Source organism: Ceratotherium simum, chromosome 17, assembly GCF_057802395.1.
Source record: "Ceratotherium simum simum isolate JZ-2026a chromosome 17, ASM5780239v1, whole genome shotgun sequence".
Classification (NCBI taxonomy): domain Eukaryota; kingdom Metazoa; phylum Chordata; class Mammalia; order Perissodactyla; family Rhinocerotidae; genus Ceratotherium; species Ceratotherium simum.
The window spans coordinates 37,406,269-37,419,659 of record NC_141916.1 but is presented as its reverse complement, the minus strand read 5'-3'; the positions used below and the strand labels follow the sequence as shown (position 1 = coordinate 37,419,659).

Here is a 13,391-nt window from a genome sequence, read left to right as displayed (position 1 = left end):
TGGAAACATGGTTTGGATCTAGGAATGGGCATATGACACAATGGGGGCCAATGAAACATGAGAGATTTGTTTCTGGGAAAACATTTCCTCACTGCTAGGAGAGAGCCACCAGAAGAGATGGTCTCTTTCTCAAACTCTATGGTTGTCAATCCTCGAAATGCAGATGCAATCTGCTTTCAATTTAAGAATAAAGCCGACATACAGAGGGGGCAGAGCTCAGGGAATTGCAGAGATAGATGCTGAAAACACTAGACAAAATCAACCCAATAATCTGCCCTACCACTAATGTCTGGCTATGTGAGATATTATCTACTAAATCTGGTTGGACTTATCTTCAAAAGCTGCCCTAATTTCTTTAAAAAATACTCTAATAACCCAGTATACTTGTGTATCATTTGAAAATGACTGTGATCTAATAATATATTTAAGCTCATGGCCCTCTGGTTAGTATCAGAACCCCCAGAAGACTCCAAAAAGTGGAAACCAGGACAGGTAAACAGGTGGAACAGAGAATCTATACGTATCTGAAAGCACTAGTCCAAGTGATCCATTTCAGATGAGTGGAACACCAACCTCTGAAAAGATGTAGTAATTAGCTGTCAGAGTTACCCAGAATGGTCCAGGCATTCTTGTCAAATGAGGGCACTCCAAAATTATACATAACCAAGGTTCTAATAAACACAAAAATTTTAGACCCCACAACTCCACCCTTCCTCTTTCCTCCCACACAGCTGCTAAGAGTAGGGGCATTTTATTTCCTGGTCGTATTAGTGAAAAGAGTTCTTTATAGATGAAACCTAGCCTGAAAAGGGTTTTCTGAACAAGCAAGTGTTATAGACTCTGTAACTTTCCATGTTTCGTTGCCAAACAATGCTTTAGGGTGCAGTCTCTAGGAGTGCGATATAACTATTTAAGTGAACTATGACATGGCCATATTAGTTCAGTAAAATGATGATAAGTGTGCTAGTGTTTACTTCCTTATTTTTTAAAAAATAATTTTTAAATGTTTACCTAGAGAAATATATAAGTAATATAATGTATATAACAACTTCTGAGGAAATTACTGCAGCAGATAAACATTGTTAAATTCTGATCAAGATGAAGCAATCATGCTAAAACATAAAAGTAGAACTCTATGCATAAGAGGCTGTAGAGACAGTAACTTGTAGCAGATTTGATCACCACTAGCCAAAAAGAGCCAAATATGAATATAAACTGTGAAAGAAGACTTTGCCCACAGTATTAAACCAAAGAAATACTAAGAGCAGAAACATTTTAAATGTATACATGACAGCTGATAGCTAGAACTGATATTCTAGATAGCTAGAAGCTGATATTCTTCCATGGCTGAAATGTGGTTCCGTAAAAATATTAGTAAAACTTCTGACAGACCTCACATACATTGGGACAATTTTAAATGCCTTTATTTTGACATGAAATTTGACAGCCCAAAATTAATAGTTGAGTACTGGAGGTGAAAATTCTAAGCACATAAAATAGCACTGTCTATTTAGGCCTACAAATAATGACCAAACCAGTAGCAATGAACACAGCTAGTGTTCAGAAAACAAGGTTTCTTGGAGAAGGGGATGGGGACAGGATTTGTATAAAATGCACCTAGAACATTTTGACATACCAGATACCAAGGAAGCTATCAAAGGTGACTACAGTTATAACAAAAGTACTCAGGAGCCAATCTGAAGAGGTTTCCATTGGTCAAAGGTGACACAATTTGAGCTTTAAAAAGGATAAGATCTGCAATAGATCAAACTCATCAAATACGCTTAAATTCATGAGTTCATGAAGATATCTAAAAGAAATTACTTGGTCACTATCTGATGATGACAGGAAGCTATTCTACCTAAGTGGTAAAATATTCCCCCCCTCCAGGTCAAACACACCCTTGTTCTCTTCTAGTTTGCTACCCAAAAAAGTTAATAAGATACAAACTTTTGTTAGTGCTGCTAAACACCTATTAGCTCCAAATATTCTACTCTGTTTGAAAAGATAATGGAGCATTCATTATACTAAAAGTGTGCTCTCTCTCCTTTGTAGAAACTATCAGAATGAGTGGAAGGAGTACTGATTCTAATGTTTCCTTCTTTTGCAAATCAAATACAGTAAGTCGCCCGTTATCTGTAGGGGATACGTTCCAACACCCCCAGTGGATGCCTGAAATCGCAGATAGGACCGAACTCTATATATACTATGTTTTTTCCTATAAATACAAACCTATGATAAAGTTTAATTTATAAATTAGGCACAGTAAGAGACTAACAATAACTAATAATAAAATAGAACAATTATAACAATATACTGTAATAAAAGTTACCGTAGATCCTAGCAACCTCAGCATACAATTTTTTTTCTTTCGGTATTAAGTCAAGAATTTTTTTCACCTTTTCACTTAAAGGAAGCACTTTACAGCTTCTCTTTGGCATATCCGAATTGCCAGCATCACTACTCTTGCACTTTGGGGCCAGTAGTAAGTAAAATAAGGGTTACTAGAACACAAGCACTGCAATACCTCAACAGTTGATCTGACAACCATGATGGCTACTAAGCGACTAACGGGACGGTAGCATATACAGTGCGGACACGCCGGACAAAGGGATAATTCACATCCCAGGTGAAATGGTGCAAGATTTCACCACACTACTCAGAACGGCACGCAATTTAAAACTTATGAATTGTTTATTTCTGGAATTTTCCACATAATATTTTCGGACCAAGGTTGACCGCAGGTAACTGAAACCTTGGAAAGCGAAACCGCGGATAAGGGGGGAACTGCTGTAACCCCCTTTCCAACCTGAGCAACTATTATGTGCATTTAATGTCATCAACCCACATGAAACCTGGACAAAGGGCATTCTTCTGCAACGTTTATCGTTGCTGCAGGTTGGTCACAGCTATAATTTAAAAGCTAACTGTAATCCCATCTGTAAAGGTTGACCGCACAGTGACCTTAGCCAACGTAAAACCTGTTCCATAAAACCCAAGAATAGCAAGGTCTGTAGAAGTCTGGACAAATGAGTGCATCAATGAATAGGAGGAAAATGCTTATTATTTTTAATGAAAATCATTCATTACACTCCTTGCTGTAGTTTCATCCACACATCATGAGTGGTGTTTCATATTTCAAAGGTATTATCAATAAGTGGAATAAATCAATACTGGATATATTACTAATATTGATCAATCTCTGGTTCTCCTCTACACTTCCCATCACAATGAAATTAGGAGTGACCATATGATTAAACGTTCTAGCAAAGAAATATGAGAAGTGATGTTTGCCACTTCTGGAATAGAGCATTTAATTGCCAGTGCTCAACCTTCCAGCCCTCTCTTCCACGGTCTACAAGTTCATGGAAGCAGGTATATATTATGGAGGAGCCATAAAACCGAAGTCTGGAAAGCTAAGTCAGCATAGGGAAGATAGCAGACCTGCAGAATCACCTAAACTCACCACAGAGCTTGTCAATGAGATGTTAGGGTTGTTTACAACAGCAGCATAACTTAATCTAATCCAAATGATGTGCTAGAACTCTGCATTTTTCCCAAATATCTTTTCCATAGATATCTAATAAAAACTACCCACATATATTGATTTATTGAAGCCAACCAAATTAGTTGGACTACAGAAATGTAAGGATTTGAATTAATATTTTCAGAATTGTGAATTGTTTGAAAATGTTACCTATAATTGATAAATCACGTCTCATAACAATAAAACAACAAATCTGTACTCGTATAAATAGAAATTTATTCTAAGATTTCTCTACTGAACAGAAAGTGGCATGAATATAATATACAATAGCCACTCTGAGCCTAGTTCTACCTTAAGAACCATGGAAGAACATAAGGTAAAGAGCAGTTGTTGATGACATTTATAAAGTCTCTCAAGTCTCAACAGATTCTGAAATAAACTGATAAGTCTTATATTTTCTTGATCTCCTAATCCTTGAAACCAAAAGTACTTGGTAATTGAAATTTATCTTTGGTGATTTCCTCAAATCTATTTGCTCTGATTAATCTAGTATGCACTATCAAAGGGTATAGTAAAACTATAAAAACTCCATTGTGAGGTTTCAATAAGGCTCAATCCAAGATTTTTATTTGATTCTTTCTCGATGTAAGAATACTAGAAAACTTATAAAGAGAACTTTGTATCTTTCCTTATACAGAGAGCATTTCATATAGCAAGCAGTGTGTAAAAATCATACATTCCCAGAAATTATAATGGCCTTTTACCCAAAGCCTCAGTAATCAACAGTTTGAAATACCATTCCCTGCCAAACACAGAGATATTTACCTGGGTCATGAACTAAAATGACAATTGTCCCAAATATTTCCATTCATTTGACGGGTACCACAGGAGTTTAAATGGACATGGTGGTGACTATAATGTATGGACTATTGATCTGAGTATGATTGAGGATAAATGGAATCGCTTCCTCAACCACAAAGGTGTCCTAGGAGGTCTGCTAGCCCAAATGACCTGGTAGCTTTTGAGATGCATAGGTACCACCTGACAATATATAATAATGATAGAGCTGCATGGAAAGTGGAGATAAGGGCTCCAGGATGCATCTTTGGCAGGAAAATTCACAACAGTTCAATTAAAAAAAAAAAAAGACAGTGGGCAATAATTATACAGTTTAATTATTCCTTTGAGTTCCACAAAGAGCTAAAAAAATATAAAATCACCAGCCACCGATCTGCTACCTGTGGGAGGTGAAAAATATTATAGTGGAATTTCAGGGGTAAATAGTGAAATGAGCATCTCCAAATTGTTTAGAAAAGGATCTTCAGTCTAAGGAGAATTGACAGCACAGTTTTAAGACTAGATAAAGGACTGCCTCAAGGATCTGTCTTGCTTCCTTACTTTTTTAAAGTAATACCTTCATTTGCATAGTAATAACCCAATTATTGTAAGATTAGGTGACAGGAATCTCATTATTGCTATTTCCATAAAACAGTCAATATTGTATTCAATATCTTTTAATGTTACACACCTTAAAACGTAATTATTTCAATATACCCTCATTCATCTTTAATGCAATTTTCTTTTTTAAAAACCTTACCATAATTGTTGGGTTTTATGGAATATATTAGTGTTTAAACAAGCACTTTTCCCCTCAGGCTGGCATGAGAACAAGCAGAAGCAACTGATAGCTTGGGGGCATTTCTGCCTCCCTCCCCAAGAGTAAGTCCACCAAAAGCCCAAAAGCACAAATAGGCTACTGAAAATGTGTTGTCACAACCTCTGCACTCATTCCAACACTATAGTTTCCCCTCCTCCTCTTTTACTTCATGCTCCACAAAAGATGCTTCCATAATGAGTTTCGGTCTTAAAGCAACTTTGAAAGTGTTAGCAAATACATTCTGTTAAATTTCAAATTGTATGATCTGGGCTCTTTGTTTTTTTTTTTTTTCCTCAGACCACACTGTAGTACCAAAAAAAAAAAAAAAAAAAAAAACCCACATCCGAGACAGCTGACATACTGAGGAGACCATCTGCCTGCCATAGGTTCACCTGCCATAGGCTTTTACAGTTTCAATTACAAGATAATCAGTACAATAAGTGGCTGGTTACCAGATTAACGGTGGAAAGAAAGCAAGGAAAATAGAGGGGAGAGAGACAGGACTGTCTACATTAAGAGACTACAGAGCCGTACATGCTATTACTTCAAAATGATATCAAAATTAATGTACAGTGAAAATAGCAGTTAGATTTCGTCATGAGAAGAAGTAATATCAAAGGGCTGTGGTTTGGAATCTGGAGTTAACACTCCTTGACTGTGGCCCTCCTGACTACATATTCTTCAGGATGTTCATCTCTGTGTACTCTGTGAATGAACACTCATTATTCATAAATATAACAATTAATTTATAGAAAGAAGTACTGTGTTCCTTAGTCAACACCAAGTTTTCTCAAGATATAAACTTTATCAACCAGTAACATGATTCATTGGTATTTTTTACATGTTCTGATACACAGAATCACAACAGGCATTAGATACTCTTGAGAGCCCACCTAACCACAATCTTACCTTTGCACACCTACACCATCAAACCACACTCCACTCTTCCCATTCTTGATCTTTGAATGAAACAACAAGGCTAGCCAAACGCCTTTCTGAATGTTTAATGAATTTTAGGGGATACTAACTCCGTATTTTGTCATTTTTTTACAATGGGGAAACCACCATTCTTTAAAATGAGTTTAGTTGCTGTAGACAATTTTTCCCCCCCAAACAGAAAATGTATAAGCAAATTTCTGATTTAGTAAGCCTTTACTGGAATTAAGCTGTGTGGTTTGTTTCTTTCAAGTCAGTCGCTGGGTTGCTCCTCAGAAACTACTCATAGCAACAAGGACATGACTCAGACGGATGTTTAGTACGAACCCCACCCCCCTTTAGAGAAGAATAAACTCACAGGGCACCATTTTGAGTCAAGAGCATCAGTCTCAGCGTCTGGCTAAGGTAGAACTAGAATTCAGGTCTCTGAACTCCCATTCCAGAACTCTTTCAATTTCCTCTCCCACATCATTAAAATTCCAGACTTCCTGGGAAGAATGGCAATTAACACTATGTTGATTGAGAGCAGTTATGTTTCTGTCCCTCAGTGAGGAGCACCAACAAAAGATGGTCAACCAAAAAACCAAAGAGCAAAATTAAAGTCATTGTTATATACTAGGTATCAGACAATAGTACTGTTTTATATTAAATATCAGAACCCCCATTTACTGTTGAAAGCTGAGGTCTGAGAGGTTTAGGAGATTGTTCACAAGATCACAGAATAAAATGTTCCAGAGTCAGGATGCAAAACCAGTCCTGTCTTAAAGAGAAAGCATATAAGTCGCTGTCATAAAAACAAAGTCTACATATACAATTTGCTTTGCTTGTGGCTCAGACTTTCATAACCCTGTCTTTGCTGAACACTCCAGACACCCCACAAAGTGCAGAGAGATTGTACAGGATGAGGGCGACCTCAGACAACTCAGTCTCCAATACACCACACAGTCTCATGCCACCTTACCTTCGGGCATGATATTTCCTTTTCCTGTAATGCCTTCACTTTCTTCTACTGCCTTTATCCCTCATTATTTATCTACTAAACTCCTATTCATGCCTCAAAATCCCAGTCACTCATTACCTCTTCTGTGAAGCCTTGCCCTACTACCCATCACCTTCCAGGGGAGTTCATCTTCCCTTCCTCTGCTACTTCTGAACATTTAAACTATATATTCAATGATTGAATGTAACTATTAGTTTACATGCCATCTTCCTTGAGGAAAGCTTCTTGAGGACTAGGTTTAATTCATCTTGATATCCACAGTACCAATTAGCAATACACCTGAAAGAGAGGTGTTGTTTTATAAATGTTCAACTGTTATTGAACTAAAGATATCTGTCAAAATTCACTTATGGCAATTGTCACATTCTATCTTGCATGATAAATTTCTGCTTATGCCTTTTCTATACAGGAAATAGTTCATGTCTTGTTCCCCTCACTGCATCAAGAAGAGTGCCTTACACATAATAGGTGTTCCAGAAATGTTTATAGATTTGAATTGTTTACAGGATTTCAAAAGGGGGGGGGTGAATAACTAAAATCTTATAGATTGCTTTAAACCTAGTTGAGGATCATAGCAATTTTTTCCCTTCTTGAGACACCTTCAAAGCATGGAATTTTATCACGTGAGAATACGGAATAAATGCACTGTAGCGAAAAACTCGATGACTGAGTCCATGGCTAAAATGCTACTTTTCGTGAGGATTAATTGAGTGCAAGCTTTTATCTGTTTCTATTCAGCATATGTACTGTATATCTGCTATGCATCCGAGGACAGCTGCCATTCTATTTACAGCATTATCTAAAAATGGCAACATTAAATCCATCTTCCATCTCTTTGAGATCTTTTTCAACCCGGAATCATCTCAGATGTTCTGCTTTTAGAGCAAAATATATGAGGTGTGAATGTGTGTAACAATAAAAGACTAACAGGCAGAAATCCACAATGGTGGAATGATCCACTGGGGGTTGATAAAACCTTCCTCCTTTTCCTATCTCAAGAAAAGCTAGGACAAGGAAACTAGAAAACATCAGGGGGCAAATTAAAAAGGCAGAAAACCCTGCCCTTACACCCCTATCAGGAGTCTAAGAGCCGAAATATTGATTTTTCAGGGCTTTGTTGCTGAGTGTAGAGATTGTGAGCATAGACTGGAAAACAAACACCAGAGATGTGTGTTGTAAACCCTTCAAATACTGTATTACATTCCAGATTTTTTGGATAAAGTTAAAATTAATCTTTCAGCTATTGTGAAAGGGGGGAAAAGCTGTGACTATGATGATTATTTATTATAACCCTCCATATTATACATCTTAAACACAAATCCTCTGTTAACATCACTGACAGCTATTACCAGAAGAGGCAAAAATCTGATTTTATCCAAGAACATACAGTACTGACTGTCCTGACCAATCTGAACAACTTGCGAAAGTTAACATTCTTTTAATGGCTCTTCTACCCTCAATTTCAAAGACACAAACTCTTCTGTCTTTACCAAGCTTCAAGTCTATTTCAAAATCAACGTGGCAACTAGACATGACAGGACAAAAGAGTAGTCCTTTTGTGGTAAGGATCAACTAGACTCGGAAAAAATGAAAAGTTCATTTAAATCTTTCCTTTCAGAAGCTAATTTGCTCATCATGTCATTGGTCTTATAAGTATGGAAGCCATCATTCTAAAAGTATTTTGCAACTTGGAAGCAGTGCAGTGCACTGGATAATAGTGTGGGGATAGAGCCAGACTGCCTGGGTTCATATACCATTTACTAGCTCTGTGACCTTGGGCAAGACAAATAACCTTCTGTGACTTATTCATGCAGTTTCGAGGAATAATTGAGTTAGTGTACGTAAAGCTGTTGGAACAGTACTTGCCATGTAGTGAGAAATCAAAAGATTTTACTTATTTTTATTGTTAGAATAGTCCCTGACACTTAGCAAATCCTCAAAACTTAAAGATAAATTAATTAGTTTCAACAACATTTCTCAAATGGGAACAGGGGTGAGGAAGAAGCAAACAAGAAGAGCTTCTATAATGGAAATTACAAACAATTTATTCACTAGGTGTTGCTTTCTCACCTAGCTATTTCCTTGGAAGAAAAAAAAACATATATATGTATATATGTATATATATATATATATACACATATATACATATATATATCCGAACTTTACATGGGCACAAAGCCCTCCATTTCAAAATTCAAGTCTTTATAAAAAGGCACGTTTTGTAGATCATCCAGTATTTCTTTACAACGTCTAAGGCAGGTAAATACACAAGTGTTTTTCTGTCAATACACATCTAAATTATTTTTATTTGGTTAAACAAACCAAAAAAAAGATAAAGGATCATAATAATAACATCCAGTGCAAGAGGTTACATATGTATGCTCACAGTTTGACAAATGGCAACTCATTAAAGGAGACAAGTATCATAATGTGACACTCATACCCTATATCTGCCATTGGCATTTTCACCTACTCCACAAGTTAGGTAAAGTGACATTGAAATTACTAGTTATCAAATTTTCACTGATATGAAATCTGAATTTTTCAAAGAGAAATCAATGTTATTTCAAAAAGTTAAATCCATTAAGATAGTTTTTTACCATGTGTTTTACTCTAAAATTTACATTATCAACATTTATCAAATAATTCTTGGACATCTTGGAGGAGCAATTTAAGGACACACCAATAGTCTATTTGAAACATAAGCTAAAAACTAAAGAATTAAACATAGAAAATAGATGTTATGTCTCTTTAAAGAAAATCCAATGCATAATTTTTGCAAGATGTCAAAATCATCAAATCATTCATGGTATTAATCTTGGGTGTTTGCTGACCGGCAAAACTTCCAGGGAGTCTGTCTCTAAAGGACTATAAAGCTTTCAAAATACAGTTATGAAAAGTGGTAAATCCATACTTTTATTACCACTAAGACAAGAAGGTATGTTTTCAAAAACTAGTATAAAAATTTAACCACAACAAAATTATATTTAAGGAAATTCTAAATGTATGTGTATGATATTTATGAGTATGTGTCTATTTAATATGTAAAATTCATTAAACCTGAATCTTAATAAAATTAAAATGAGTACCCAGTCTATGAGATAAAGTAGAAAAAAAAATACCACACACACACACATACAGTTATGATCTTTTGCTGAAGACAATTGTGCTTCATTACAAAGATCCCAGTCCTGAGGATGTGGAGAGAAGGGAACTCTCATACACTGCTGGTGGGAGTGCAAACTGGGGCAGCCACTATGGAAAACAGTATGGAGATTCCTCAAAAAATCAAGGATAGAACTACCATATGATCCAGCTATTCCACTGTTGGGTATTTATCCAAAGAACTTGAAAACACCAATTTGTAAAGGTATATGCACCCCTGTGTTCATTGCAGCGTTATTCACAATAGCCAAGACTTGGAAGCAACCTAAGTGCCCATCAAGGGACAAATGGATAAAGAAGCTGTGGTATATATACACAATGGAATACTAGTCAGCCATAAGAAACGATGAAATCCAGCCATTTGTGACAACATGGATGGACACTGAGGGTATAATGCAAAGTGAAATAAGTCAGAGGGAAAAGGTCAAATACCGTATGATTTCCTTCATTAAGTAGTAGATAATAACAACAATAAACAAACACATAGAGACAGAGATTGGATTGGTGGTTACCAGAGGGGAAGAGGGGAGGGAGGAGGGTGAAAGGGATAATTCGGTACACGTGTGTGGTGATGGGTTGTAATTAGTATTTTGGTGGTGAACATGATGTAATCTATGCAGAAATAGAAGTATAATGATGTACACCTGAAATTTTTACAATGTTATAAACCAATGTTACTGCAATAAACAAAAAATTAAAAAAAAAAATAGGAAAAAGAAAAAAAACACAAAGATCCCAGTCCTAGGAGTTAAGAGATCATTTTCTGACTTTATTGTATTCTCCTTGTTGATGCCTTAGTGACTACATTTCCAAGGCTCAAATTTTCATTTGGGAATTATAGAGGTCAATCTTACATATAACTCATTTTCAAGGACCATCCACAAAATAAAACTTTGTGAATTTTATCTACTTTGTCAGCCATCAGCAGTAACTTTATTATTTATAACAAGATATTGACAAGATGATGGATTCTTGGTTCTGCCACCAATCAGCTTATTTTCCAGCTATGAGCTTCAAATCTCATCTTTAAAAGCAGAAAGTTGAACTGGATTATATCTAAGGTCTCTTAATGCTTGAAAAGTTCATAATTAAGTTACATCCTTTTTCATATAGGAATTTAACCAAAATTCAGCTTTATTGAAGAAGAGATGTTCTTCCTCATCTCACAGAAGAGCAAATACAAAGCAGAAGGTTGTCTTAGTATTTTTTAAGAAAGACTTCACATTCATTGGTTGTCTTCGGTAGACCAGACTGTGTACATCTATTTATAAATCTATATCTCAGATGATAAAACAGAGGTTCAGAGAGATTATGCAATATACTCAAGACTACAGAGCTAGTAAGTGGTAAAACTGGGGTTCAAACTCAGACCCTTCTGACTACGTGGCTTGTATGCTTCCCATCTCAGCAACAAGTTCATTGAGAGCCATGATAACTGAGAGGCAATTCTATCGCTAATGCCTATTAAATAGTCTCCATTACTCTCTACATTTCATATGTAGTTCTATCATATGCAAGTTCTGTCCATTGCTCAGTACCCAAGAAGGGAGTTTATATCTTTAACAGGGAAGTAAAATTCAAGTATTCCACACAAGCTGCTGATGGCTGGCTAGAGAGACAGGAATTAAGACAAGAGACCTGGTAGTTGACAATGCACTTCTTGATAATAACGGTACCTCTTGAAAATTAGTCAGAGAGGTATGTGGGCTTTGGTGACAGTGCCCAAGCACAGAGAAGAAACAGAACAATGTACTTTATAGTGCTTTTCTAACAGGACTTCAGGATCTTCTCTCTGAAATACCAGGGGAAGATCATTCCACTCTTTCCACTTGGCTTAGGGTTTCCTCGCAGCATCATGACAATGTTACCCCACTCCAGAAATCTCAAAGATTGGCAGATTGAGGACACTGAGCGAGCAAGCACACTCAGTGTGACATCTTACTACATATATTCTAAATGTCTTCACTGTATCATGTTGTAGTTTTCAGCACAGGCTGGAGCCCAAAGACCTGGATTTGAATCTGGGTTCTGCCACGTACTGTTGCTATGAGTTTGGTCAAAATAATAAATCTCTCCACGCTTCAGGTTCTTGTCCGTGAAAGACAGATACTGCCAGAAGCTCATGGAATTGTTGTGACGAGTCAAGTAATATACGTAAAGCACTGAGCACAGTGCCTATCATATGAGAAGTCCCCAATAAAAGTTAGTTGTTAAAAAGCACTAGGATATGAGAACTTGAATTTTTTATAGCAACCCTGATGATAGGACACTGTTCCCAACAGTAATTTTCTGAGATGGGGCAAAAAAGTTACATTCTAACAAGTTGCATATAAAATCCAGGACATGCATATTTTTCTAAAGGGAGAAAATACACACACACACACACACACACACACACACACACACACAGTCTAATCCAATTATTATTACTTTTTTAAACAAAAATCTTTAGATGCCTAAATAAAAGCTTGGAAAGTCTAGATGCATTTAGCAGTAGTTATTTGTGAATAAAACTTTATTGCTTCTTTATTGCTCACCAATGTTTTCTAAATCTTCGACAATGATCACCCATTTTGTAAGAAAATATTTTATTTTGAATTTTCTTAAAATTAAGGACTATATTCATGCTTCAAAATTAACATAAAATAAAAACCAATCTATATAAAGACAGGATGTCAGATGGTAAAATATCAGAAGTTAATGCCCTGATATAATTTTATGACTTACCACATAAGTAAAGGAGGGCTGAAAATCAAGGCGATTGTTCTCAGATGGTTAAAATGATGCTTAAGCCTTTGTCTTAAGTAAAATAGATAATAAAACAACACTAACACTAAATATTTTGAATATCCTGGACAAATCTATAACGATTTTTAATATTCAACATTAGTTTTTAATGATCTTCACATGAATGAAATATTACAAACTCATCTTTTTTAGCACCAAAAAATAAACTATTTGGTTTATAATGGCTTATTATCTAGTCAAAGAAGTTGGCCACAGTGAAATGTGACGTTTGAATTGGAAAAATGACTAAAACTACTGTCAGTTGGACTAAAGAAAAAGTAATGTTAAATGGACCTTTGAAACATGCTTTTTGAAGCCATCAACAAGTGATATTCTTTTTGAAGAAAACAGTGGAAGTT

General features: G+C 35.9%; 1 protein-coding gene across 1 annotated transcript in view; it reads right to left on the bottom strand.

Moving 5' to 3' along the window:
- Positions 1–13,391, bottom strand: part of SOX5 (SRY-box transcription factor 5) — a 964,162-nt gene that overhangs the window by 838,293 nt on the left and 112,478 nt on the right. The gene's annotated exons all lie outside the window — the stretch shown is intronic.